This window comes from Myotis daubentonii, chromosome 2, assembly GCF_963259705.1.
Source record: "Myotis daubentonii chromosome 2, mMyoDau2.1, whole genome shotgun sequence".
Taxonomy (NCBI): Eukaryota; Metazoa; Chordata; class Mammalia; order Chiroptera; family Vespertilionidae; genus Myotis; species Myotis daubentonii.
Window position 1 is genome coordinate 26,869,477 of NC_081841.1, and position 26,872 is coordinate 26,896,348.

The window sequence follows — 26,872 nt, forward strand, 5'->3', positions numbered from 1 at the left end:
GGCGGAGGCCACACAAGCTGTGGGAGTCAAACCTCGGGTGACCGTGACTGCAAGCGGAGGACAGCAAGGACTTCATTCTGCATGCAATAATGAGCCATTAAAGGTTTTGGAGAAGGCAGATATGATTAGATCTCTGATTTAAAAGACAATTCATGGCAATTTGAGTTATGTTCTTAAAAATCCATATTCCTCGGAGAAAATTTTGTCAAAATCTCTTATCAGCCCAATAAGTCTTTCTCCCTCTCACAGCTGCCCTGAATGCTCCTACCCTGGCTCTGTTTTAAAAGCCTCCGTCTGAAAACAAGTGCTGTGTTCTCCAAGTCACTGCCTCCAACTGTTCCTTCCGTATGGACCCCAGGTGCCCTGGGTGGTGTCACATCTGTCTGCCCAACAAGGAGCTGTGACATCATGAGCAAAACCTGAAGAGTCTCCTGAGGGTTCACCAGCAAGCCCATGAGCTGCAAAAGAGCAGACTTCTGTGTTCCTAGGAAACGTGTGTGGCAATAAAGAGCCAACGGATACATTGCTACGTGGATGAATAGCATCTGTGTCCCTTAACCAGCTAATGTTAAGGTTATCCAGTTCCACAATTTCTCTGGACTCAAAGAATCACAGCTCACCATGCTCTCTCTGCTCCTATAATTAAAGACTTACTTTCTAAGGAAAGTTCTTTCTTCCTCTAGCCTTCATTTCCATGTGGAAACATACTCAACTTATCTAGGATGAGAGCTCCCAGGGCCTTATATCCAGAGGTTAGAGAGTTCGGGATTTTTTTGTCTTGTTGGCATCAATAATAAATTAGATTAAAATTCAAGTTGAACAGAATACTAGTATGTGAACAAGAAAGGGGGAAGGAACAGGCAAAGAGAAGGTCAGGCCATATCATCAACCTACCCCTTTCATTAGCTGTGTACTCTGGGGTTTGTCCTTTTCTGATGCAAGCACTGGACTCAGCAGTAATGTGCATCACTGGGAGCCTGCCCTGGGGGTCAGTAAAGATAGTAACTAGTACTTTATTCTTTAAATTGATTTCACAGAGGTAGCTGAGAGGGAGAGGGGGAGACGAAAACATAAATATTGAGAGAGAATCATTGATCGGCTACCTCCTGCACAACCCCTACTGGGGATTGAGCCTGCAACCTAGGCATGTGCCCTAACTGGAATCAAACTGTGACCTCCTGATTCACAGGTCGACACTCAACCACTGAGCCACACTGGCCAGGCAGTAACTAGTACTTTTGAAGCAATGCATGATACGGTAAGAACGAGGTGTACTAGTATGTACCCACACTGTCACATACACATACACAAGAAACAGAGATGGAGAGAGAACTGTAAAAAGATGCTTTGACCATACCGCACTTCTGAGATGTTTCTCAGTGGAAATCAAAGACAGAAGCACCAAATGAACTCACTCACATTTCCTTAACAACCTCCCCCTGGACCACATGGAGAAGACGCCATGTCAGAGCCCCGTCCGTGCCAACCTGAGAAGCAGTTTGGCCTCTTCCTCAGTCTGTCTCCTGTGGGAAGAGGCTGAAACCCCACAGGTTGAGTGTTGGACTCTCATGAGGCTGCTGGGAGGGAAGAGACCCAGGAACTAGTTGTTTGTCTTCCACAAATGCTTCCCCCCTGGACCAGAGTCAGCTTTCCTCATCTCCCTTCTCGGTCTTGCAGATGCCCCAGACTCTGATGATGCCAGTCTCCAGTGAGCTAGCTCCCACAGCTGGTTCCTCCGGGTTTACTGTGACCTCCCAGTGAGAAGGGAAGGGAGATGAGGGGAAAACCCAGATTAGGCAAACTACTCCTTCTGACAAGTATAAGCAAACAGGGAGTCTAAAGCTGTGGTGTCCAATGTGGAGACCACCAGCAATACTGACTATTTAAATTCTCCAGGCTCATAACCACATGTGGCTGGTGGCTATTGCATTGGAAAGCAAAGATATAGAACGTGTCCACCATGGCAGAGGGTTCTACTGGACAGCACTGGTCTTGAGGTTATTGTGAAAAGGTCTATTTGCACCTCGGATTAGGAATAAAGTGTAATGTTGGCAATAAAGAAAAAGAACACTAATTGGGAGTTGATTTGAGGCCCAGCTTTACATATCATGGGCTTTAATGCCATCAGGAAATCACTTAGCAGTCCAATCTGTAAAACAAGGATATTGAATGGGATAGGTGCCCCTTAAAACCTTACCTTACAGAGCCAGATGGAGGAAGCAGGGGGCAATGAGGAGATCCCTGAATTCAATAGTCATGAGTTCCAGGGGCAAATTCCCTAACTTACCTCCTGGCCTTAGTTTCCTCGGCTACAAAATGGAATATCATCATCCACCTCATAAATCAAGTGAGATCAGAGATTTAAGATCACCCCGTTTGCTGAAAAGTGCTAACTAATACCTGGATGTTACCCTCATAAATAAAACCACCCAGAATGCACAGAGTTTTAAGACTCCTAGTTCTCTCCTTTAACCCCATGAAGGATTTCCATTAGCAAGCGGCTGGGCCGTGGCCCTGGAGTCTTCTCACATCATCTCCTTGCTCTTGCTGCAGCCTCTTGAGCAGAGCCACTTTGTTACCTGTGTTTGGCAAACCAGATCTACTTCCTCCTCCTCCCACCCACCACCAACACACCACATAAAGAGCAGGTCAGGCATAAACTATGCCCTTGGGCTCCTCTTGGGCTTTTAGGAGGGGAGAGGGGGCCCAGTTACAGAGACATCATCTATTGAAATCCTGCTCTAACCAGTGAACTTTATTTGGGCTGTGTGTTAGCTTTTTCCTTTTTTTAATATATTTTATTATTGATTTCAGAGAGGAAGGGAGGGGGAGAGAGAGATAGAAAAATCAATGAGGAGAGAGAATCATTGATCAGCTGCCTCCTGCAGACCCCCTACTGGGGATCGAGCCTGCAAACTGGGCATGTGCCCTGACGGGGCAAAGATATAAAACATGTCCACCATGGCAGAGGGTTCTACTGGAAAGCACTGGTCTGTCCAGCACATGACCTCCCAGCATTTTCTTTTTTAAAGAGATACCAGCAAAAGAAAAGGTAGGGAGTGAAATATATATGTATTTGGAAAAACTTTTAAAATACTTATGTATTCTTTATACACATCAGCAGGTGGAAATTCATGTAGGGTAGGTCTAATAAGTACTTAAAACCAAAATGAGATGTTGAGTAATAGGACAAGGAGAATCTGATGTGTATTCAGGAAGGTTTCCTGGGGGAGTTCAAAACTGAGCCAGCTTTTGAAAGAGGTGACAGACATAGTTTGGCAAAAAGAAGAGAAGAAGGCTTTCCAGGGAAGGAAATTATAACACCCCAAGGTGTAGAGACGAGGACAAGAGGAGCTCAGACAGGTAAGCGCCCAGAGACCTGGAGGGAGTGATTCAGAGGCTGGTGATTGCTGGGGTGGGGGACCCATAGGGGCAGGGAGGTCAGGCCATAAAGGGCTTCATGGGGAATTTCCTTTTGCTAATAAGTGCTAATGGAGAGCCACTGTGGATTCTTGAGCAGAGTAAAACAGTGTTTAATGAAGACAATTCCAGCAGCTGTGTGGAGGATGGAGGCGAGGAGGGGAGCCGGGGGAGCCGGGGAAGCCAGCCAGAGTCCTGCACTGAGCAGCAGCCATGGAGATGGAAATGAGGAGGAAAGGGAACAATGCAGAGCGAGAACTGGCAGCAACTGGTGGAGACTGGAGATGTGGCTTGGAGTCAGAGCCAGGGAACCAGCGCCAGGACAGTGTGCCATGAGGAACAATGGAAGTGCTGGGAAAGGGTGGCCACTTGAATGGAGAAGGGAGAGAAACACTGGTTCTTTCCCCGCCCGCGCCCCCCACACTTAACAGTTTCCAATTTCAAGAGAATGCGCCTGGGGGAAGCCACTGGAGACATAATCAGGAGGCTGGAAATGTAGATTTGAGAACCATTGATATCCTTGCATAACTGAAACCATGTGATAAAAAGAGCCCTCCGAAGAGTTGAGAACTGAGGGAAATAGAAATGGGCACTAGATAACACCTTGAGAGAGTGGTGGCAGTTTCTGGGGCCAAGAGGTAGTGCAGTGTTTCTCAATCTCGACGCCACTGACGGTTGGGCTGGGTAACTGTGTCCTGGGGCTGCTCTGTGTACCATCGATTGGTTGTTCAGCAGAATCCCTGGCCTCCACCCACCACATGATAGCAACCTCCCTTCCCCCTAGTCCTGAAAGTCAGAAATGCCTCCAGACATTGCCAAATGTCCTCTGAGAGGCAAAATTTTCCAGTTGAGAACCACTCCTGTATTGGCAATAATAACATCTAACACTGAATGAACGCTCACAGGGTGCCAGGCACTGTTCTAAGGATTTCGTCGGCATTCATTCATTAAGCCTCAGAAGAACATTTTGAACCAGCTGTACTATTATTATCCCCATTATACAAAGCAGGAAACCAAGACTCTGAGTGGTCTGTGGTTTTTCAAACGTCCCCTCTAGGAACTGACACCTTCGGGCAGTCTGGCTCCGGGGTCCGTAATATTTACCAAGAGGCAATACTGACACTTTGTGGGAAGGTGGAATCATATGCAAAAGTCATTTTGCATACGATCCCATGGAATCCTCCAGGGACTGGGAGAGAGGATCAGGAAGATATACAAGATCCTGAATGCCAGGTCTGAGGCACTGGGAGAATGCTGGTACCAGCCAGAAAACAGGGACCGCAGAAAGAGGGGTGGGTTGGGTTATGACCACACTGAAAGCAGCAGCGAAAAAGCGGTGGGAAGACAGAGCTCATGATGTCAGGAAAGGCGAGGGGCCTCAAGAGTGACAGCACAACGCCTCATGAAAAGATAACTGGGTCCGAAACAAAGGCTGTCAGCGTTGTGGAAGATGAAACAAAGGTCCCTCTGAAGTTTCCAGCAAACAATGAATGTTTATATAGAAAAAAAGAATGGTTATGAACATTGACATCAGAGAGTGTTGATTTTCTTAGGCAAGTGTAATGAGAGCATCAACTGTGAGCCGAAGTGCGGAGGAGAAAATGCATTGGCTCAGGGAGGCAATATCTGAAAAATGGGCAAGCATGGAATTCTGGGGACCCTTAGCAAAGGCTAGTCACCCGGTCCTTTGGCGATGATGCCGTTCTGGAAGGAGGGAAGCTAACGCAGACCACCTGAGCTCCCTTTTGGGACTTTCTTCATCTGCCCTAGGAGCAGGAGTGACAGAACAGAAAAGCAGATGTGACCGTAAGTTGATGGGCCAGTGATGGAGAAATTAAATTAGAATGTGATGAAACATAAAGCAGCAGAGCAGGGAGGGGAGGGACGCAACAAGGGATTCCATGTCAACAGGTCAAGGGTCGGTGATCTAAAGGAAGCAGAGGAAGCAAAGCCTGGAGGTCCCAGGAGGGCGAGTCAGGTCTTCAGGGGAGAGGCTGAGAAAGACACCATAATCATTTGGGGAAGGAAAGTTGCTGGTGATCTGAATGGAAGTGAGTGCAGACAAAGTGAAGGGTGTATTTTCTCTGGGAAGTGGTTGATGTACAATGGAAATTCATAAGAACTCATGATCCCAGCATATTAAAAAGTTTCTTTAGTGCATATTTTAAAATATCGTAGAAAAGGGAATAAAGGGTGAAAATGTTGACTATTTTAACTGAATAGCTAAATAAACACTTGTTATATTAAAATTAGAGAAAGTTCTTTCCCTCTGGGCAATCTGAATAATCCACTCACAATGAAAATTCTAAGAACCGTTATTTCCACAGCATGAGGAGCTGTGTGCTTAAAATTACAGGGTTAAGAGCATTTATTTAATCAATCCACCATGTCTTCTAGAAACACGGGTCCATTGGTAGGCACACAAGAATGGCCAGGAGTCTCAAGAAACCGGGGGCTGCCTTCCTCTCTTCGAGTGGCTGTTGGGAGCAGCATGGCCAGCAGTGAAGCATACTCTGCGCCATGAGACAAAGGAGCAGGTGTGGGAGGGCTGGCGGGGCAGAGGGTCTGGAATAGCAGCGCTGGAGCCCGGTGGTACGTGAGAACCGCCTGGCAGCATTTCAAATCTGCTGGTGCCGAGCAGCGAAGCACGATCAGTGCCCTTTGAACATTCTCTCCAGTTCCCTGCACCCTGCAAAGGCATGGTGTCTCATTCACATTCTCATGTCCTCTGTCGCTTTCTCTCTCTTATGCACACACAAAACACACACAGGCACACACACGTGCGCTGAGCTGGCTCTTCCTCGCAGTGAGCAGCAGGGAGCACGGCTTTTCTTGGCAGCGGCTTCGTCCTCCAGCTGCATCTGGGCTGGAGCCCAACTGCACCGAGGAACCCGCGGGAGCCGAGGGAGGCTCTCCTTGCCTCCACACCCACCTCGTTCCCACCCTGATTTCCACAGCAAAGGGACACCAGGACCCCGTGCCCTAAGTAGAGCTCATCCCTTCTTCGACAGAAATGGAAGCCTTCCCACAAAGACCACATATCCCACCAGCCTGCAGTTCTTAAACTCGGATTTTAGCAAGCCGCATTCATTCTCTACAAAATTAACCCCAAATTGCTGCTGGTAGGCACCATGGTACGAATGGCATAAAATCCAGGTAAATTCAAAATTAATTTCTATTTGCCATGTCAATGCTTGACATTCTGTGAACTCGTAATGCTTAATTCCTTCCCAAAATGTCTGTTTGCCACCATTTAGAGGCAGGAACCAGACAGAGATGTACACAGAGCAAGTTACCAACAGCACATATCTGCCGGGCGGTGGACAGGGTTATTACAGGGACTGTGACACCCACGTGAGCCGGGAGGGGCTGGCCAGCCAGCGGGCAGGCTGCCTTCCACAGAGAGGTTGCAAACACTCCCCGGAGTCCAGACAGAACTTCCCAGGGTGGCAGAGCAACTGTGGCTCTCAGAAGTGTGTCAGAACTACTGATGACTCTGTGTCAGGCAGGCGGGGAAGGTGGATGGGCCAGCCCCTCCCTGGACCACGTTAGACAGGCTCTCTGCTAGCACTATCCGCTCCCCATTGTCCCGGAGGTGGAAACCTCCTGTCAGCCCACTCTCCCGCTACCCTTTCCTTTCCACCCTCCCGCTGCCTTTTTCTCCCCCTCCCAGCTATTTTCCTCCACCATACAAAGTGGAGGAAAGCCAAAGAACCTGACAAGTTGAGTCCTGGGTAAGGCACTTGACTGTCTTCATCAATTTCTCTTTCTCGCTCTCTCCCTTTTCTTTGCTACTGCCCTTGTCTCTAATAACACAAGGCTCTTAGCCCCCTAGACATACGTCATTTGGGGACTTATTTCAAAACACTCCCCATCCCCTGAGGTCATCCTGGGCCACTGGGTTTCATACCCTTCACTTTGTCTCCATCATAGGCAGACACAAACATATGCAGCTCCTGTATTTCTTCTCCCCTTCACACTACAGCCATGGTGATGGATTGCTGAGGAATAGGGTGGGGTGGGCATTTATGCGGAAGCAACAGAAGATGGAGACAGCCAGCAGGGACCATCACTTTTTCTTTCTCCTGACCTTCCGAGAACTCACTAGCATTGCTCACAGGATGTGGACGGGAGAGGTAAGGGAGCTATGTTCCAGGCACTTTATATACTTTACCTCATCTGACTTTCACACAACATGCATTTTCCAGAAGAGGAAAGCTGAGGGCCAAAGCATAAGATGCCTTACCCAAGGTTATTGGTGGCAAGCAGCAAACTTGGGATTCTGAACTCAAGTCTCTTTGACATCCAAGACTTGGCTGCTCCTGTGGGTGGTGGCACTGGGCTTCCGTCTGTATTTCCAGACTGACACCATTCAAAATCTAGATTTGCTTTGGCTTAAAAGCCACAGCAGTTCCAGCCTAGAAATCCAAGGATGCTGGGACCTGGGCACCCTGGGAAGGCTTGGCCTGACACCCAGCAGAAAGAAGACACCAAGCTCCCATTGTGAGCAGGGTAAGGAGGGGACCCAAAAAGATCCTCTCCACCACTGCCCACTCTTTGGGAAGAGGAGGGGGATCCTAATGGAAATCTAAGAAATTCTCTCTCTGGGGTCCCATATGAAAATTCATCTCAGCTAAATTTGTTCTCAGGGCCTTAGTCAAGAGTCAAGGAGTCAGCTGGGGTAGATTGGGAGAGAATGGGCATTATAGAGAAAGTAACAAAAGGAATGTTCTCTTATGCCAGTTTCATCTGAATTACATCCACCCCTTTAAAGCACTTGAATCTCCCCGCTCCTGAGCAGCTGAGCTGGCTGGCTCCAGCTCACATCCAGGCCAGATAGCCAGTGTGCCTCCAGCACTGAGTATAGACCACCTTAAGGTCACTCCCAGTCTGTCTCCTTCTCCAGCCTTTTATGCCCAAGTTTCAGCTCCTGGTCTGTTGGCTCTTGGAGGACAAACATTATGCCTAATTCCACAGCAAAGAGGTCCCAGAGCCCTGAAGTTGGTAGCAAGCCTTCATACACATTCTGTAAGTGAAACCAGAGGGCTGGCTAATGCTGGAAGAACGAAGGAGTTTGGACACCAAGGAAAATCCCTCCCCATGGCCCCCACCTTCCAGAGACAAATAACAGGAGGAAGATGGCCAGGTTGTGCCCTAGACACATGGTCTAGTGTAAGGGGTCTTAACCTGACGTCCATGGATGGGCTTCAGAGATCCTAAGCCTTGTAATGCTTTGGGTGGGATTTGGGGAATTTGCATAAATGTGAGCGCACATTTTAGGAAGGTACTCGGGGTGGGAGGGGTGGCAGCATGGCCTGCGGGTGCTGCAAACTGGGCTGTTCTCCTGTCCCACATCTGCAAAGCCAACTCTGGCAGAACAGCTCCTCACCCCTCAGCCAGTAGCCAGCCCTTCTCCCCTTCGATGAGAGGCAGGCATAGTCCCTCACTGTGCCTACCTTGTGGGGAATGTTAGTGGAGGCTGAGTTCAAGTCCCCTCCACCCAGCCCACCCACCCCCCAAGAATCAATCACACTTCAATGTCATCATCCTTGCGGGCAGCCACTGCCCGCCATTCTGTTTTGAGCACCTGCTATTTAACCCACCATTTTCCCATTTAAAAGGTAGAATCTCAGAAGAAGTCAGATCTAAATCTTACATCACTTTTTTCTTAATTACATATATTGGTTTTCTACAGCCTGCCAAGCCTATCCTCCTCCCAAAACCACAGATCTAATAGGGTTTGTTTTCCTAAAAGCCATTTTGACAGTTTCTATGCCCTGGTCTCTTCAAGGGGTGGGTAACTGACTATTAGGCTCAATATTTTTTTCCAACTTAACACTTATGCTTATGAGTTTGTAATTTCCAGCCATCATCTCTTTTTAGAAAAGGTTATTAGCTGGCCCTCGGATTTCTTTCCAGTCCTCTGTGATTCCCTCAAATGGCAGCCTTTGGCCCGGCAGCACCCACTTCCATGTTGAAGGCATTTTAGAATCTATCATTAAGACTGAGGTTATGTATTCTACTCTTCCTAATGAATGTTTCAAAAACCTCTCCAATGCTAACTTGGTTTTGTGTTCCTTAACCTATGCTAGAAGCAGATTATACACACACATAGATACATAGGTACATGTACCCACAAACACACATGTAACTGTATGTTAGTAATTGGTTCTCAGTTATATTTCTAAGAAAGTAAGGAGACACCTTGAGCTCCTTATGGAGATAACTTTAACCCTTTCACCTTTATCTAATTCCTGACATAATTAAAGTTCTTTTTTTATTTCTTACTTGCCTTTTCTGAATATGAAAATAAGGCAATTTATTGTGAAAATGTAGGAATGTAAAAAGAAATATGGAGAAAATAATAATAATCCTATTGCCCAAAACCTTTATATCTTTTGCATAATATGTTGACCTTGCCTTTTCAGGTTTCACAACCTTTACTATTTCTAAATATGCTCACCTGCCCACCAAATGCATTTTTGGAGTAAATTCTTTATCAATTAAGGCTTCCTCTAAGCTTTCTCCAGCAATATAAACTGCTCTTCTAAGCTCTCTCAAAGCAGAGGCAAAGAAAAAAGAGTCTGGACTTGAGATTCAGAAAAGCTATGATTGAGTTCCATCTCTTTCTTCTTCTTGACTATACAATTTTTTGCAATCATTCAAGTTATCTGTACCTCAATTTTTTTATCTGTAAAAAAGGGATAATAGTTTCTGCCCCAAATTCCCCCTAGTGGGGCCTTAGCTATTTAGAATACATGTTGGGAAGAAAACACACGAGATAGCCCTTGGTAAATTACACAGTACTCCAGAAATGAAGTAATTATTATTACATCATAATTATTATTGCCTCAGTATCCTCATCCATAAAATAGGTGATAATGTTACACACCTCCGAGGGTGATTGGGACGTTCGATTCATTAATACACGTAAATCCCTGACCACAGGGCTGGCAGGTGCACAGACCATGTCAGCAGCTGTTTATTACATGTCCACCATGTGCCAGCACTCTGTTAGGCATACACAGAGCCCAGGGCAGAGGCTGTTTCTGCCCTTGAAACTTTCACATCATGGAGTGGGCAGCACAAAGATACAACAAGAGTCATTTCAAACCAAGGCTATGGGAGCAGGAAGAGGGCAGTGCCTCCAGCCTGGTGGGACCAGGAGGACCTGGAGCAGAGGATCCCTGAGCTGAATCTTGAAGGCAGCATAGGAATGAAGCAGGAGAAGTAAGGTGAGGAAGGCCCTACAGACAGAGCAAAGGCCTGGGGTGCAAAACAGCCTTTCACATTATTCTTTCCTTGGCTTGGTAGCCATGCCATCTCCATCTCTATTCTTCTTGGATCATGTAAAGATATGAGATAAGCCTGGAAAAAATAGTTCTATACATAAAGCTAGAAAGATTAGTCTTGCTCTCCTTTCTCCTGGAAAACTAGATAAATACTGCACAAGAGAACCTGAGAAGGAGACACAGACCACAGATTAAAAATCATAGGCCACAGTGCCTGGATGCTGCTCTGCGTCCTGAACCCTGGTGACTTTGCTACCCGTCATCCCTTCAATTATTTTCTACTAGAGGCCTGGTGCACGAAGTTGTGCACGGGTGGGGTCCCTCAGCCTAGCTGGCAATCAGGGCTGATGGGGGTATCTCACCCAGTCCTGATCGAGGACGATTGGGGCCAGCCAGGGGGGCGGAGGGGGAGGGTAGTGAGGGAGGAAGGGGCCACGGGAGGTTGGCCAGCCTGGGGGAGGGGCTGCAAGAGGTTCCGATTGGGGCAATCGGGGCCAGCCGGCCTGGGGAAGGGGCTGCGGGAGGTTGGCTGGCTGCGGGAGGTTGGCAGTGGGAGCTCACTGACCACCAAGGGGAAGCTCCTACATTGAGCATCTGCCCCCTGGTGGTCAGTGCACATCATAGCGACTGGTCAACCGGTAGTTCTGGTTGTTCCAGGCATTTGGTCGTAACAATCGCTTAGGCTTTTATATATATATAGATTCTCTTGCCCACTGGGAGTAGATGTCCTGCGTTGACAGCCATTGGAAACCTGTTATTTTGAGCAGGATGGAGTTATTAATAATAATGCTGTCTGTGTGTATATTAAACATACATTTCGGGAGGGACTCTTTAAGTTTCCTCATTTGTTCCACAACACAATTGTCTCTGCTAAATACCTGATTGTACACATGAGGCAGTAAGTTCCACAAGGTTGCGGACCTTGCCTGGATCACACAGAGCAGAGGCAGCACTGAGATTGGACCTGGTTTCCTGGCACCTTGGCCAGCTCCTTTCTCTTTGCTTCAAATTACTGAAAAGTGGTTTTAAAATATGCACATGGGAAAAAGCTAAGGCACCTGAACTCTAAGGGACACCAAGAGATGGTCTCTTTTCTTAGAAAACTAAAGACAGAAATTTGACCATTGTATTAGATGTTTATTTTATGAGACAATAGATGATGCAGATATTTGAAACAAAACTAGCTCCCTCAAGGGAAGGGAGGGTGGGAAGAGATCAACCAATGAACTTGTATGCATATATGAGTAACAGGAGGACACAGACAATGAAATGGTGAGGGCCTGGGAGGAGGGGGAGAAGGCTGAAAGAGGTTAATGGGGGGAAAGAAGGACCTATGTAATACTTTCAAGGATAAAGATTTTTTAAGAAATTAGCTCCCTCATATTTTTCTTGGAATGAGGCGAGTATAACCTAGAGCAGTGATGGCGAACCTATGACACGCGTGTCAGGGGTGACACGCGAACTCATTTTTTTGGTTGATTTTTCTTTGTTAAATGGCATTTAAATATATAAAATAAATATCAAAAATATAAGTCTTTGTTTTACTATGGTTGCAAATATCAAAAAATTTCTATATGTGACATGGCACCAGAGTTAAGTTAGGGTTTTTCAAAATGCTGACACACCGAGCTCAAAATGTTCGCCATCACTGACCTAGAGCAATAACAATGATTCCACTTAGTGATAAAACCCAACACCAAAGCAGTATTTCTGACTACCATTCTCTTACTCCAACCATTAGTCTCCACTCAAAGTAGTAGTTTATAAATGAGTTTAAGAAAGAGGTACAAGAAAATGAATAATCTTCAAAATGGCCAAGATTAGTGAGTAGAGAAGAGGACTGTCTCCTCCTAAAGGAAGGGGAGTCTTCAGTTTGGAGAGGAAGTTTATTTACAGAATGGTGGGAATAGGCTGAAAAAGAGGATGCCCACACCTTAACCATCATGTGAAATGGAAGAGATGCTGATTGCCAGTGCCATGAATTTCTCACCTTTTGTCTCACTGAATTAAATTAAGGTCACCAAATTTGCTATTTTGTAGGCATGCATTTTTCCACTTGAAAAGAAGTTTATCTTTTGCCAAGAGCAAAGCCCAAAGAAAAGGAATCTGGAGGAAAGTCGCTTTCGCTGAAGTTTCAAAGTACATGCTGTTTATGGGTTCCTCTACATAACACAGAAACCCTTATCTTCCTTTACATGGAGGCGGCTCTGTATAATTTAAAGAGTCAGGGGTTAGAATCAGAGGACATTGAGTTGAAATCCTGGCTCACTGCTTACAGCAGTGTGACCTTGAGCTCTCTAATTCTTACTCTGTTCATCTGAGAAACAAAATAATAACGCCAGCCTTGTGGTAAAGATTAAATGAGATAGCATACGTTAACATAACCCAAAATACAATGGGCATACCACAAATATCTATTGCCACTTCAAGGTCCAACTTCAATAAGCAAAAGCAAAGCAATTCCTTTTTGATAACTATTATATTTGGATTGGCAACAATAATTCTTAGTATTTTTATGCCACAATTCATTTCTAAAGCGATCTACAAATTCTGGCTACATAATTGCAGGACTTTCTCACTCCCTTCTCTAACTCCTGTCTCAGTTGTATAAATGCAGATTTATCAATAAACTAGATTCCCTGCTATGGTGACCATTCATACATTTAGAGTCAACCTTGAGTTTTATGTTGAAATCAAAGCATCATTATAAATAGGTACACAATAAAAAGGAGAGGTTGAGAAGGTGAGTAATCATTATCCTATTTATTTCAGAAAGCCCAGCCCAGTGAAGGTGATTGGGGAATACAAGATAAAAGCCCTTAAAGAATCTGTCCCAAAAGTCAGGATCAGGGAAGTGCTACAAACAAAGGTAAAGTGAAAACAGTATATGGACGAATAACTTGAGGGGGCTTATTTCTGCTTGAGAAGATCAAGCAAGACTTTGTGGGTGAGACAGTCTTTGAGATGAATGGACCTTGAGGAATGACCAGTATTTACAAGGAATTTGAAGGGAATGAGAAAAACACAATTAGTAATGAATGAGAGCTTTTGAAGAAATACCCTTTTTGAACACAATGTAAAATGAAGCTCAAAGAAGTGAGACACTAAGAAATGGGTATATTTTAATTCTGCCAGCCTATAGCTAGCACTAAAGATACTCTCACCACTTCAACTCTAGTAAAATTCAGCCAAAGCATCAGTAGGTGTTTAGCCCTGGCCAGTCGCTCAGTGGTTAGAGCATTGGACCGTGGACTGAAGGCTTCCAGGTTCAATTCCGGTCAATGGACACATAACTCAGTTGTGCAGGAGGCAGCCAATCATTGTATCGCTCTCACACAGAGGTTTCTCTCTGTGTGTCTCTCGCCCTCCCTTTCACTCTCTCCAAAAATCAATGGAAAAAATCCTCAGTGAGGGTTAACAAAAAAGAGGTATTTAGATGGCAAAGAAGTGGAAATATAAAAGGCATAAATATGTCCAGTTTATCCTATATGCACATTCATTTCCATTATCATCTTTATCAACAACCAGCATTTTCTGAGCACTGCCCATATGCAGAGAGCGTTCTGCTAAGCACTGAGGACATAAAGTGACATAACGATGAATTTTGTTCACATGGAAAAATGACAAGTTAATCAACAAACAAATTACTTCTCTTATATATGCAGTCTCTAAGGAAACACATCCAGTATTTTTTTTTCTTCAAAAAACCACGGGGTCAATGTTCTCCCACCCAAGGAAACCTTCTAAATCTGAGTGCTGATATCTGGTCAGGGTAGGATTTCTTATGCAATTCTTCCTCCTCTGGGGCCAACTAAGATATTTGGAAACTCAAATCAATGAATACACTTCCTAGGTTTCTCCTAAATATTTAGTGCCTCACACCTCTGCATATCCTACCAAACACCAGTGCGAGCCCAAACCACACTCATAACCTTTCTTTCCTTTTTCCAACTGCTATTAGCAGATGTCCAAAAAAGAGCTAGTATTTTTACTTTCTTATGATTTGTCTTCTTAAGAGAACACAGATCCATAACTGATTTTTTTTCTCACCTCTGTACATTTGGGTTCATGTTTATTTTAAAAAATGGGGAAGGGAGGGAGCCAAAAAGGAAGGATATGAGAAAATGACTAACCCGGCCAGCCTAATAATCAGTGATTAAAGTTACAGTCAGAAAAGAACGAAGCTTAATGCCTCCTACCCTCTTCCTCCTCTTCGAGCCTTTAATATTCCACCTCAGGCACTGAGAGGGAGGGTAACATGGTTAGTGAATCCCTACCAGCACTAAGATAATTGCACCATCCACACCCCTCACCAGTCAATCAGGGTCTGCTTACCAGCCCCATTTATTAATAGTCTTCCCACATTTTCAGTGTTACAAAGGGGTGAAATGAGGCTTCCTCTCCAAAACAAGAAATGGGTGCCCTCAGGAAAGACTAAGAACAGAGGATGTTTGCAGAACCGAGGGCTACTCGCCCTGTTTCATAGCCACACCTGTCTCCAGGCTGTCAAGGAAAGGAGTCCCTGATTTTCCTAACCTTCAACACCAGGCCTGTGTGAGTGTTGATGGAGCTCAGGAACAGGGCAAACTCAGCTCTGCTCTTCATTCAACACCGGTTCCAACCTTGTGTGCACTCCATCCACTGAATCCCCTCATATTCCAATTCCTCTGACCTCCCGCTCAGGGACCCACTGTTAGTCATGTAACAGTTTAACAGTGAGAGGGTCTTGCTCTACATGTTCAAATGCTAGGACTGCATGATGTTTAGGGCTAATAGGTGCCTTGTCAATCATCTTGCCCAGCAGTTCTCGAATATGGCCACACATTAGAATCCCCTGGGGAATTTCTAAATGACCACTGCCTGGATCCCTCCCCGAGAGGTTTTAATTTAACTGTTTGGGGTACAGCCTGGGCAAAGACATCATTGTTTTAGTTGTTGCTACTGTCATTTAGCGGGGGGTGTATTTTTGCTGAAGTTCTGCAGGTGATTTTTGTCACTGAACTTGGGGAAGGAGCACTGCTTTCACCTGCCTATCTCAGAAACGAGAAAATCAAGGCCCACCATCCATGCATGCATATGGTCACAAAGTAAAATAACACAAGCAGAAACAAAGAAGCTTCTGACTGCCAAGACCAGACCACCACCTCCTCCATTATCAGAGAGGCAGCTCCTGGCTACCCTGGAAAACCGAACATTGTTAAAGACACATTACATATCACCGGGGTAGCCTGGGCTCTGAAGACATGTGGAGGAGCACACCCCCATCCTGGCTGATGTCAGGGACATGCATTCCACGGGCACTCGTGGGGCAGGGCTGTGGCTGGGAGGTTCAGCGGACGTGGCTCTGACACATGTATGTAGATTTAGACCATGTGGCTAAGCTCGGAACTGTTTTCGCAGCTTTCAAATGATGTTTGCGAAAGAGAATAATCTTCAAGGTGCCTGTCAGCATTGATATTCTTTTTTTAAAAATATATTTTATTGATTTTTTTACAGAGAGGAAGGGAGAGAGATAGAGAGTTGGAAACATCGATGAGAGAGAAACATCGATCAGCTGCCTCCTGCACACTCCCTACTGGGAATGTGCCTGCAACCAAGGTACATGCCCTTGACTGGAATCGAACCTGGGACCCTTCAGTTCGCAGGCCAACACTCTATCCACTGAGCCAAACTGGGTCAGGGCAGCATTGATATTCTTATTATCCTCTCTCTCTCTCTCTCTCTCTCTCTCCCTCTCTCCCCCCTCCCTCCCTCCCTCCCTCCCTCCCTCCCTCCCTCCCTCACACACACACACACACACACCACATGAATTACTGTACTTAAATTGTACAAACACATTTAATGCATTTAAGATTACTTCTGGCTACTGTACTTGGTAGGTAAGTGACTACACAAACATCCACATCCACACACATCCATAGTGTGTGGGGTGCATGTGTTGTGTATTTGGATGCGCACAGAATACACTGATCTATAACCCAAAGACACAAGTTACCATGATAGCTGAGTGACCAATCTAAGACCCCCCAGAAGGTGGGAGCTTTGCTTCAGAACCTCTCGGCATTTTCAGAGTACAATTAGCTTTGGGGAAAGGACTGTGGCATCACCTAAGCTTCAGGTTTCTTCTCAGAGTCTCCTCCCCTACTTTAACAATGTGGCGCTTTCATCCAGCCACTGTTTTTAGGTCCAAATTCTCTCCCAAAAATAATAATAAGATGCGATTTCCTAAGAAATTCTAACCAGTTGAAGCCCTGATAGGGGCTTTATACAATCTTAAATAAAGATTAATGAGAAATTTAAACCCGAATTTCTTTCTGAAGAAGGAAATGCATGCTCTGAGTGAGGCAACAAGCAAAGTGGTGGAGGATGGCACGTGGAGAACACAGTTTGGCTTTTAGGAGTCAGGTGAGTTAATAGGTCTAAACCAGCCGTGGGCAAAGTACGGATGAATAAAACTAAAAAAAAAAAAAAAAGACCGTACCCTTTTATGTAATGATGTTTACTCTGAATTTATATTAGTTCACACAAACACTCCATCCATGCTTTTGTTCCGGCCCTCCTGTCCAGTTTAAGAACCCATTGTGGCCCTCGAGTGAAAAAGTTTGCCCACCCCTTCTAAACCTTAAATTGTCCTCATTTAGGAAGCTGTCTACTGCTTACAAAAATGGGTTCCAAGCAGGGTCAAAGCCTGTAGCCTCTCTCTTTCCAGGTCTGCCACTCCCTCAGGTCTGGCTTTGCTCCTCCTTCTCTCCCTTCTGCTCAACCTCTAGGCACAGCCTTGTCCCTTTGCCTCCGCCACCCTGCCCCTAACATCACCTTGGAATAAATGTCCTTCAAGTCAGCCAGTAGCGGCATTTGCTAATCCACATATCTTAATACCCAAGATACTCTCTTCATATATGTGGATCTTTAAAAAGTCTTCAGGCCAAACTTAGGTTCCTTTTGCTAATAAAATGAATATAAACCACAGTGTGCAGAGAAATGGTAAAAGTATAGGGGAAAAGGGGAAGGATGGAGAGCAGAAAATGATACAAATAACATTTAGAGGAACGTGGATTTCAAACCCTTCTTCCCTTAGGCACCAAGGCTACCGTTTAATCAAGTAGTGGTTACGCTTTCTTTTCATCATCTCTAGACTTGAGCATCCCCATGAAGAATACTTCTGAAACATCAGGCCATCTAAAAAAAAGGCTACCAGGAAGAATTCTGTGAATACCCTGGGAATAATTGAGCCCCTCTTCTTCTGTCACTCCCCTTGCCATTAAAAAAAAAAGCAGCGAGGGTCTGAGTGGCTCGCCACTCTAGAAACACATGGGGCTAAGCTGGTCCTTCATTCTGAGTAGCTTGGCTTGGGCTAGGATCCAGCTCTCTCCTTGGCTACACACCCAGTAGCAGCTGTCCCTTTCTTTCTAATACCCATCAACAAAGTCAGTAGCAATCCAGTGGTCTAAAATGAAAACTGTGTCATTTGTTCATTCTAGAGGCAAGCCTAATAAACAGGGTGAGGAGTCATTAAGGGTAGCATCACTAAAGCTAAAGCAGAAAGCAGAGCCTCTTCCCTCTCCTTTTAAGAAGACCCTGACTTTATTCTCTGCCTCAGCATCTGGAATCTGAAATTCCTATTAAAGGAACCTGTCCTTTCCCGTGTCACTCTTCTCCCCAAGTTAAAGGAAGCAAGGGAGACCAGCACACCTCTCCCCCTGCTCTCTGTCCTCCTGAAATGACCATTCTCTCTTTCTGCAAAATTCACATTTATTCTTAAGATACAGTTTAACTGTCAACCCCTCCATGAAGCCCACCTCATTCTCCCCAGTTTCCACCTCTCCCTCATTAAGTCATGAGCTGCCGCCAAGTACAGACCAGAGTTAATTCTTTTTCATAACACAGTCTTTGACAAATATTGGTTCTTAATAAACGTTTGTTAAATAATTGAGCAGAAAAAAAAGGCATAAAATAAAGTTTTAAAAAAAGATAATGTAAAAGAAAAGAAACTAAGAGACAATAAATAGATAAGCCCAGAAGCAGGAGGAAATCATCAGTTATGAGAAGGGCCATAATAAGAATGAGGAGAGGATGGAAGGGAAAGAGGCAAAAGATGGACATGGTGGGGGAGTGATTGTAGAAAGGAGAGGGGTAATCGTAAATACATAGGTTCCTTTCTGATTTTTCTCTTTTTACTTTTAAGAACAAAGCAGATAATGCTGGAAGTCCCAAAAGTAGAATATATATGTGGAACTGCCAATGTTAAGCATGATATGGAATTAGGTGCAGGAATGATATAGGCCTGTAATGCATGCTCCAGCCACCTGGGAGATTGCCAGAAATCCAGAATCTTGGGTACCACGTCAGCCACCTGAATCAGAATGTACAGTTTAACAAGGTCCCCAGGTGACTCCTATAGACAATCAAATTTGAGAAGTGCTAATGCAGGTATTTGAAATCCATGGAGAACCTCAACACATCACTGTAGTCAATTATGTGGTGCACATAGTGCTGACACTAAGCAGCTACACAACCATAAGCAGAAAACTCGATGTCCCTGAATCTCGACTTCTTCATCTGTTAAATGAGAAGGTCAGAGTACACGCCTTCTAATGGGTCACAGAGCTCTGATATTGTTGATCTCATCTAGCATCATAACTTCAAACTGTCCTTGTACCCATGAGAACAAACAACAAATAGCATCATCTACTAATTTAATATTTATCCATTCGTTTAATATTTTAACTATCTTTTATGTGCCAGTCACTGTGCAATGATTCCAACTGATAACACATCCATACCTGCCCTTGAGGGGCTCACAAACTTCTTAAAGAAACAGAGCATGTTAACAAAATTAGGATAATGTGTACTATTAACTGCAAACAGGTGCTGGCGGTGCACAGAAGGCAGAGCAATTATTCTGCTTGGGGCAGTCAGGGAGGATTTCAACAAGGGATCAGCATATGCTCTGTCTAGGTCCCTTCTCTGACAATTTCAGCTGAAAGTACTAGAAAGTGAAAAGACAGAAATAAGGTAGTTGGAGAGTAATAAGGAACCAACCAAAGGTTCCTGAACACACCTCTCTTGGGTTCACAGGACCCCAAGACCACATCCACCTAATGAATCTTGTGTAATAGCCGCAGACATACCATGGACAGCCACAGGTAAAGCTCAGAAACCTGCCTCCTTTGAGTGATGGCTGCTCCCTCATCAGTTCTTCTATGCTCTGCGTCCCTCCAAAAGACAATATCAATTCAACCGCTAATCTACTCTCCCTGGAGACTTCTTGTGGTTGCAAAGAGGGGATGCTCTTTAATAAATGCAAACAATTCATTAGACCAGTAACTCTTTTGATCTATACTTATCTACAGAGATCCGATTGTATGCACAGTGCCAGAGACTGGAAATGTAGTTGACAGAAAGGACGAAATTTCTAGAATGCTTAAGGAGGGTGTAGGGTAGTAGTGAGGAAAAGGAGCTTGTTCACTCCTGACCCCAGCAAGTTACAGGAGGTGAGGTGTTGTGTCAGCCCCAGGTTTCACCGTTAAGGAGAGAAGACTATCATTCAGAACAATAGTTTTCCAACCTTTAAATCACGTTTCACCCTCGCTCCCTCCTGGTCCCTGGCTTCTATAGGCAGATTTGTTTGCTATGGTTCCTTTCTCCGGACTCCTTCTGTATTTCATAGTCCATAAATATTAATGGAATTTTTGCTTTAACCTGTTAGTAGTAGTGGACATGTCACCTTCATTTTTATGTTTTTAAACAAGAAAATAGGGGATGAAGTGGGGAATCCTGCATCCTGAATTCATCATATCCATGGAGGAGATGGGAGAATGTTTTCCAAGTTTACGGTGATGTGGCCAAGGGCTGGATCAGCTGGGTCCTTTCTCCCTATCAAGAGCCACTCATCCCACCAAACAATTCCAGTCCATGTTTCCACCTCCCAGGTGCCCACTGTCTCTCCACACACAGGCTGGGTGCATGTACATGAAGGTCAAGGAAGATGGTCAGTCTGAAGCCATCTTTCTGGAGGTGAAGCAAGAATACAAAATCAAGGTGCCTGCTGTTCCTTCCTTCACCAGAGGAAGTCGCTCTTCTCACTCAGCCTAAATAGAAAGGCACTGGGTGTGCAAAGTAGTGACTAGAGACAATTTTTTCCTCCTTTTCCTCTTCTGTCATTTTGTTTCCTTATTATTCTTCTTGCCTACATTCACCTCTGTCATAAATTGCACACATATCGTGGCAAAGCAAGACTTTTCAGACAAGCAGGCTTCCTAGGGATGGAACCAAAGGAGAGAAGAAATTACACAATCCAGGGGTACACATCCTGCCCTTTCTTTGCATGCTAGCAGCTACCTCTCAGAGGCCATACTGTTCTGTGTTCACCGGTCCACCTTGCTTTGCTACACCTGAAACACGGAGATAGAAGACAACCATGCTGTTCTGATTTCCTTGAAATCACCAATCTAACCTCCTCAACCGTGCTTTCCTGGGAAATCTTTATTTCCCATTAATTTTTTTCTTAATTGTACATCTTGAAAGTTCCTCAATTAATATTAAATGTTCTCTCTATCCCTCCCACCAGCAACCACATCTCTTCCCCTTGTAACCCACACTGTAGGGGAGGGGGCGTGTGAAGGAGAGAAGACAAAATAGAACCCAATTAGCTCTTTGTGCTATGAGGAAAAAAGATAGAACAATGGTCCCGAGACACCCCAGAACACCACTGAGTCACACAAAATCTGCTCGGGAGGACAGGAACACCTTCCTCCTCTCCAGGGTCCCCAAAATGGCTTTGGGTGTGGAAAAGGTACAGACTACCTGTGGGGATTCCTCCTAGGATCCTCAGAAGCCCTTTCCAGTAGGAATTCCATTCTTTTCTCTTTGTAGCTTTCTCATCTCTTGGTCCTCCTCTTCCTCAGCACCCTCTCCTTTTCACCTCTTGTCCTTTGCCTAGTCTTGGGGCTGACTAATGCTGCCCCAGAACCTGGCTTCATCTCATTAACAACCAAGGCAAATGTGGCTGAGACCCTGTCAAAAGGACTTCTGTCAACCTCATCACCAACTAATGTGACGAAAGACCTACTCAGTGCAAAGCACTGTCGTCGGCACCAAGAATGCAGAAGAGGGCATGTGTCCTTTGATACCCACCTCACCTTGCCCACCTGCACCTATGAGATCAACACACCTGGAGCTGCGTTTCTCACCCATACCTCTATTGTATTTTGAAGTAATTTTTAGAGTTCATCCTCCCACTTGAAGGAGTAGAAACAGATGCAGAACCAGCCCAGGTGTCTCTAAGGTGAGCACACATCAGATAACCTCAGCTATTTGTGGACATGACAAGAACATGGTTCAAAGCGGGATCCCACCCTCGCACTCTGATGACACCATGGTTACAGATTAATGGTTAAGCAATCAAGGTTCAAAGGAATAAAACCAGGGGCAGGGGAGTAGCACATTTGGATCACATCCACCCTTTTTGGACAATGAAGAACTATCTTCTACTGTGATGCTGAGAAACAAGGACCTTCCGCTACTTCCCCCACACCCCTTCAGTAGTTCAGATTAATGCTAAGTATTGTTATAAAAAAATACCAAAAAAAAAAGATTTTTGGGGGGGTGGGCGAGAATACTTTAAGAAAGATTATTGATGCTAATGATTCTACTACATTATTTTGAGGATCTTTATGTCGACCGAGTGCTGCATTTGGTGCCTTCAGAGTTTGGGGATATATAGCCAGTGGACCAAGGAGAGGAGCAGCCAGCTCACTATCAAGGCCCTTCGGCACATGGATATTCTGATTTCCTCAGGAGTTGTCTTGGATTACATGAGTGACTAGCTGAGGAGTCACTAGCTAAGTCTTTTCCATTTCTCCTGCTATTTCTCTTTTCAAGTGCATGCAAATACTGCCAAACCCCATTTCACATATCGTAAAAAATGACGAGAGGAGGAAAAATTAAAGTATGAACTCTGTTCTGAGGGTACAAGACTCACACATGCAAACGGCACATCTCTTTGTTTAACACAAAGGCTCACGTGTCGAATCCTGCACCCCTTCCACATGCACAGCATTTTAGAACTCTGCAAGATAGCCATTTTGCAAGAGTGTGGAAGTAACAGTTTGCTTGGAGGATGTGTGGGTATAAATAGATGTGTAGACAGAAGGAGAAATTTATAGCTCAAAAATAATAGCACATGGAAAAAAATACAAATTAAAAGCAGAATATTGACAGAATTCCTTCTTTCCAAGCTTCAGATTTAAGTCCTCTTAACCTGCAGCAGTCTTCAATTCCAGGTGATCTTAGACCATCCGGATTCCCCACCTAGACTTGCCCCTCTGCAGTAGGCCTCCCAGGATCTCTGGGCCTAATGTCAACCCCTTAGACAGCAAGTGGACTTCGGGGCAATAACCACAGTGATCTCAGTCATTATCTTCATGTTTAAAGGGCACAGAAAGGAGGCCCTGGAAGACAGGGTCAGGAGATAGAGAGAGAAGCATGGAAGTGGCAAGGGGGAAAGCCGGGGGGGAAGGGGGGGATTTCTAGATTCCCATAAAATCAGAGCTTTAGCACTGGATGAATAAAATGACATTTAACTTGAAAATCACACAGGTTTCCCAGTCGTGACTGCATAAAAAAAAAAAAGAAGAAGAAGAAAAGAAAAACCCTTATGCCATTCAACATCCTCTGTTTCTATAGACATCCACCCCCACTGCCTCCAAAAAACCCAAAACCTGTTTGATAAGGAAGGAAAAGAAAAGACATGGGAGTTTTCCCCCTTTGTAATAAGCCTGTCTCCCCAGACCAGCATTATTTTATCGTCGTGTTACCTTTTCTTCCAAAAAAAAAAAAAATCCACTTGAGGGCTTTGAAGAGAGATAAACAAAGAATCTCTTACCCCAGGTGAGAAGAAAATACAATAGAAGGTGCCTTACCTTGGTTTGTAGAAGCCAAACCTCTAGACGATCGGATTAAGGGAGTGAGCATGTTGGGAATGTCCAAGCTCCTCTTCTCGCTTGCATATCCACATAAGAAAGATGAAGGATAAATGAAAGGAAGGTAATTTAAAATCCAATTTATCGTGAATTTTGTTTGAATCTTGTGTCTTGAAGAGATGCAAATTCAAAGGGAAAAAAAAAAAGATTGAATTCAAAGGTAAGTCAGTGGATGGAGAGCAGCTCACGATGCAGGATCCAGAGTAATTATTCCCTTTGCATGTGAGGTTGGTGGCTGGACTATTTTTTTTTTAAATGATTCCTCTGGCAATTACGGTTTTTTGATTTTTGGAGCGTTAGTGGAGGAGGCTGTGTGTAGAGAAGCTGGGGGCCAGCTCTGTCCCTCCTCGGAGCATGGTCATTCCCAAAGCGTCCCCTTCCTAAGGGGGAAAAAGAGGCTGTTAGAGGGTTTTATTCCAGGGTCCCCCGGAGGGTGAGAAAAATGCATTCTGAAAAAGATATCAATTCGTTTTCAGGAAAATGGGGTTGGAAACCCCGCATTTCCCACAGAGTGCACACGAGAGGAATTGAAAACAGCTGGCACCGGTCTATAAATAATTCAGAAAAGGTCTGGCTATACCATTCCTGGGACAGGCATGGATGAGAGGTGGGAAAGCCAGGCTGAATGGAAGCGGAGAGAGGGCGGGAGGGAGGAAGCGAAGGAGGGAAGTGGGAAGGCAGGAGGCAGAGAGGGAGAAGCAGTACCACATAGCAACGCACACGCACACGCACACACACGCAGGAACACCATCCCCACTTAACTCGCCAGCGAGTGCGGCCCCCAGCCCCATCTGCATTGCTGCTGACACGTCTGTCTCGCTCTGCCCATCGCTTCCAGCAGCAGTGCCTCCTCCCACCCCGGGCTGGTGCTGAATGGGTTCTGCTTGTGCATAGGGTGCACACTGGGCATTTCTTGGAAGGGGCACACTGACACGCGCGCACACACACGCCCCCGGCCGCGCACGCGCCCCGCGCGCGCTCGCACCCCCCCCCCCCCCCCCCCCCCCCCGCGCACACTCACGCCGCCGCACCGATGTGCAGCACGCGGGGCTTCACCTGCAACGTGTCGATTGTACTGATGGTCACGGCGCGTGGCTCCGGCCCGGGGCACCGATGCCCAGCCTCTCCTCTCAGTGAAAGGTTTACCCCCTCCCCCCGCCCCCCCCAAAAAAGACCACAGGGAGCGCTACCCTTTCATTCTAAAAAGAAATCTTTTTTGTTTAAGCCACGTCCAAATTAGCAATTACCGGGTTCTGCTGGATTGTAGAGCTTTACCTAATACCAGGTTGGTTATCGGTTCCACTGCTTCGACCCTTTATCTTCCCGACACCCCAAACCCCCAAATTAAGACAAGAGACTCCAAAGCCAATGCTTACATACCGGCTCTGAGCACCTCGGCGATTGCAGAGTCTCGGGAGAGGGGTGGCCGGTGGCGGGGGATGGAGGGTTTTCCTTGCCTACCAGGCAGGATTAAAAATCCGTCTTGAGGGTTTTTAAGTTCATGGCTCTTCTTTGCACAGCAGACGAAAATGCATTCGGACGCCAGCACTTCGGGTTGGGGTGATCAGAAATCACCCTGGCGAGCACTTGCGATAGAGCAAAGCCCCGAGATTTCCTAGAGGTGAAGAGACAGAAGGAAGCGGTTTTGAAAGGGGGTGGGGGACCTTCCTTTCTAAAAAAAAAAAAAAAAAAAAAAAAAAAGGCGGGGGGGGGGGGAGGTAGAGAGGCAGGAGCAGAGATCCCAGTTGGTGAGGATTGGAGCCGGGGGAGGGGAAGCGGGCGGGGGCAGGCTGTGCAAGTCAAGCGCGGCAGCAGCGGAGAGGAAAGGGAGGAAGGTGGAGGGGAGAGTAAGAAAAATGGGTATTAATCACGGGGATGGTGAGGAGGGCGCGAGATCACAGGTCGCCTGGTCTGGATTAGGGTCTCGCACTCAAAAACATGTCCCCCCCCCCCATCACTCTACACACACACACACACACACACACACACACACACACGCACGCACACACACACGCACACACACCTACCTCTCACACACTGGCTCTGGTGGGAAGAGAAACCCACGAAGCCATGGAAGATGTTTCTGCTCCCAGGGTGTGTGTGTGCGCACGTGTCCTCATTCTCCACACCCCCCACCCCACCCCACCCCCAAACCCCTGCACCCCCTCACTCCTATTGCTAAGACTCTGGCAGTGGCAGCTTCCCCACCTCAGGTGCTGGGGGAAATGGGGTAGGAAGCGGGAGGAAGGCTTAACCCGAGGCCGTGGCGCCTCCTGCTGGCCTCAGTGGGAACAGTAATGAGGACGGGCTGCTAAGGGGTGGGGGGAGGAGTCAGTGCCCGGGAGGGCTGCCACTGGGCTGCCCAGAGCATCACAAAGGCGGAGCTGCAGTTTAAATTTAAGACTCCCTTTATGTTCCATAAATCTGCCTTTGCTCCGTACGCACATCCAGTGTTTAAAGTTTAAAGCCAGGTTCTTGCCTTCAAGGAGCTTAAGATCTATTTTGAGTACATGAGGCTGAAGCTTAAAACAAGGGAAACAAAGCAAGGCAGATGTAATTAAGAGCTACATTGTATGGTACAGATCGTAAGGGTGCTTTGCCGCCTGCTAGTGAAGGTTTGAGGAGCTAGGGATTTTTTATTAAAGTACGTTCTGTTATTTAAAGAACCTGAAAAGATGAGACAGATGAATAATCCCTAAATAAAACTAGATTTCATGACATTTACAACCCCACCCTCTTATAAAAGGCAAACATCCATTCCTTTCTCTCCCTCTTAAGCTGTTTTCTATTTTAACAGCACTTACCACCACCTGTAGTATTGTTTATTGTCTACATTAATATCATTGTTCATGCATCATTTTTATGTTGCTGCATTGTCTCTTCAAAGATCCAGAATATTATAGGGGTGGAGCCTTTTCAGATGGGTTACATCATGAGTTTCTCATCAACATACCTGAGAAGCAGCCATTTAGATACACAGGTAACAATCCTAGTCAACTGGGATACATGAGATGTGTATTGCAGTCCTGACAGCAGCTACAATACATCTGAACTAATCCTTTCATGTTTTCTAGTTTTTGTTAGTCTTAATCTTTGAGTCAAAATTTTTAAGACACACACAGATACATTAGCATTACACAAAAACACAAATATAGCTCTGGCTGGGTAGCTCAGCTG

At 45.6% G+C, this 26,872-nt stretch overlaps 1 protein-coding gene across 1 annotated transcript in view; it reads right to left on the minus strand.

The window, feature by feature from the left end:
- GRIN2B (glutamate ionotropic receptor NMDA type subunit 2B) overlaps nt 1–23,769 on the minus strand; it is a 429,133-nt gene extending 405,364 nt beyond the window's left edge. The window contains exon 1 of the mRNA XM_059682258.1: nt 23,636–23,769. The gene's annotated coding sequence lies outside the window, so the exon portion shown is untranslated. The remainder of the gene's footprint in view (nt 1–23,635) is intronic.
- Nucleotides 23,770–26,872: the final 3,103 nt, after the last annotated feature.